The 3,071-nt window shown below is 40.4% G+C and overlaps 1 long non-coding RNA gene across 1 annotated transcript in view; it reads left to right on the forward strand.

Moving 5' to 3' along the window:
• The window catches only part of LOC142487817 (uncharacterized), a 38,244-nt gene that overhangs the window by 24,544 nt on the left and 10,629 nt on the right, over window positions 1-3,071 (forward strand). The gene's annotated exons all lie outside the window — the stretch shown is intronic.

A 3,071-nucleotide genomic window follows, 5' to 3' on the forward strand; every position in this document is an offset into this window, starting at 1 on the left:
TGTTCGGCTCATTGCCATTTTAGCTTCTTCACCCTTGTGATGTCACAGACTTGTTTGGTTTTGAACCCATTTATTCTTTTTCCGGTCTCTTCAGGTAATAACCCAGCATACATCCCTCCATACGTCTTTGCGTTGTCTGAAGTTTTTGAATTTTCTTCACATTTAGGGTCCAAGTTTCACATCCATAAGTGAGCACAGGCAGGATACACTGGTCAAAAACTTTGAGATGCAGTGGAAGGTCCCCTTGAAATATTGCAATTTCTTCCAAATGCCCTTTATTCCACCTTCATTATCCTATTGATTTTAGTCAAAAAAAGTCCCCCATCCATTGTTATTTGCAGGCCAAGGAAAACGTAGTTTGACTTCTCATTCTATTCCATTTATTTTAATCTTCCCAGACTTGACACATTTGTTGAACATCACTTTGGTCTTGTTAAGATTCATACGGAGGCCCACATTCCTACTTGCTTCGGTGAGTTCTCCAATTTGTTGCTGGAGTTGTATATAAATAATAACAGGTAGATTGAACAGTGTATATTTGTGTCCATCAGATATATATATATATATATATATATATATTAGAAAAAATGTGTAGTGCTGCGCTATTCTAAATGCTTATTAACCAAAATAAATGGAATAAACCACATCTAAACCTAAGTAGTGATGTGAAAAATTGGTGAAGGCTGCCAATGTATTAAGGTAACTGGCTACCCTAGCCAGATTAAGAACATAGAAAAGAATTGTTACCTAACGGCACCAATGAAATAACAACTTACATGTGCATCAAAACATCTTAAACCATCAAATGATGTGACAGATAAATGGTACCAGTATTAAAAGTCCTTGATTAGGTGTCCATAACAGATGAATATCAAAGTCCAAAATCACTTGGATCCAATTGAAGATGAGTTGGTGGATATCAGCACATATAAGAGAAAGGGAAACAAAAAGTTCACAGTGGAATACTGCAAGGCAATAAGCAAGGGCTGGGGAATAATAGGGAATGGTGAGTTCCCTAATAAAGGTGTCGGCAAGAAGGTGAGATGGACAAAAAATACATTTATTAAAAACAATGATGATTAAAAACAGCTCCTCTCCTCATGATGGCAAACAAAAATTGAAATCCTACTTACTAGACCTAAGTAGGACGTGCGCAGTACAACGTGATAATATCACAGGGGCAGACACTTCCCGCTGACAGCAACCGTCTCCGGTGTCCCAACGCTACGTTTCCCAGTCCCACTGGGGTACGAAGATCTTCTGGCGTGGTTAGCTGGTCGGTAGGGTACCTAGCTTCCTTTCTCCTTATTCCGGATTCCCCCAGTGTCTCGGATGTCCGGTCGCTTCTCTCGCGAGAAGCGTTGATGACGCGGTCACAAGCCGGATGTGACATGTCGTCTTTGGGAGATCGCGGATGATTGTAAGTAAAGGAGTGCACGTAGGTGCTGCACAGTCTGCACACACGTGGGAGTAGGGGGCAGACTCCGCCCTACGTGATTCACGGATCCTTCCACTTCAGGGGCATGTTTCTGAAGAAGCGGAAAGATCCGGGAAACGCGTAGGGCGGAGTTTGCTCCTACTCCCACGTGTGCAGAACCTACGTGCACTCCTTTACTTACAATCATCCGCTATCTCCGACGACACATGGGGCGAGACCTAAAGATAACCATTTAAGACCCAATAATACCGTGGGACATATTCCCAAAGCCTCCACCCCAAAGGAATCTTTTTTAGGAAGGGCTACAAGATCCAAAACAAGAAACACCTATCAGAGAAAAGGAAAGAATAGAACAAGACCTAAGGAGGTTGGATTTTTTCCAACCACGTCTAAACAGAGTGCCAGACAGGCCACTCGAAGAGGCGAGCGAGGGGGCACGAAATCTCAGAAGAAAATAGATAAATGGTTCCCTACGAATGAATTATTAAAGAAGGTGGGGATATTTCATTTGTCTAACAAAAAACTAAATAATCAACATATGTGTCCTTATTAAGGGATTATCATTTGCTCCAAACAGTGGACCAAAATTATTTGATCTTTTTATAGACCTTAACAAATTTATTAGAAAGATGACCCTGAAAAGGCATTTTACTAAAATTACCAATGAATTCATTAGGGATAATGATGAGGCAGTATCAGTGATTGATCCAGAGTTTCTAAGTAATATGATCTATTGAATGAGAACAGTGAGTGTAATTCACCATCTAATGCTTGGATCTTACTACGCATGACCATAGTATAGAGCTGATGGATAATATATCTTCTGAGAATACATCAGCCAATATCATACACACCCATTTTAAGCCCAAATCTGTTTTTAATCCTGTACAATCCAAGGGTACTTTTATTGACACTTTTTATGCTTTAGTTAATGGTGATTTCAAAATATTATGTACAGGTTTTAAAAATAATAGTAATAATTTAGAAAGTTGGGAATCCAAGATGGTAAAGGAGCTACAAAATGACCTAACAATAGTTATTAAATAGGCTGATAAGGGTGGGGGGATATTAATTCAAAATAGGGAAGAATACATAAAAGAGGATTTACGCTTAGTCAATGATGATTGTTCGTATGAAATTTTAAGAAGGGATCCGACTGTTGATTTTAAAACAGATCTACGTGATATACTAACAGAGGCATTACACATTGGGATTTTAAATAAAAAAGAGTTTAGTTTTTTAGACGTGCAACATCCTTTAATTCCCAATATTTATCACCTACCGAAAATACATAAAGATATTATTAATCCTCCCGGTAGGCCCATTGTTGCGGGCATTGATAGTCTAACCGCCAATTTATCTAAATACAGCTCAACCCTGTTATAGTGCGACCCGTTATAACGCGGTTTTCACGTGGCTCCCGTTTTTTTTTGTTTTGGAGTGGTTGGGCAAAATTGGGACAAAACAGCCCCCCTGCTCACAGCCCCCCAACCTTGCTCAAAGTACACCCCTGCTTACACAGTACCCCCCCTGCTTACAGTACCCCCCCCTCTCTCACAGTATCCCCCCCCCTGCGCACAGTACCCTCCTGCTAAAAATATCCCCCCTGCTCAAACAGTAACCTCCCTCCCTG

The sequence above is a fragment of the Ascaphus truei genome, chromosome 1, assembly GCF_040206685.1.
Source record: "Ascaphus truei isolate aAscTru1 chromosome 1, aAscTru1.hap1, whole genome shotgun sequence".
In the NCBI taxonomy this organism is placed as follows: domain Eukaryota; kingdom Metazoa; phylum Chordata; class Amphibia; order Anura; family Ascaphidae; genus Ascaphus; species Ascaphus truei.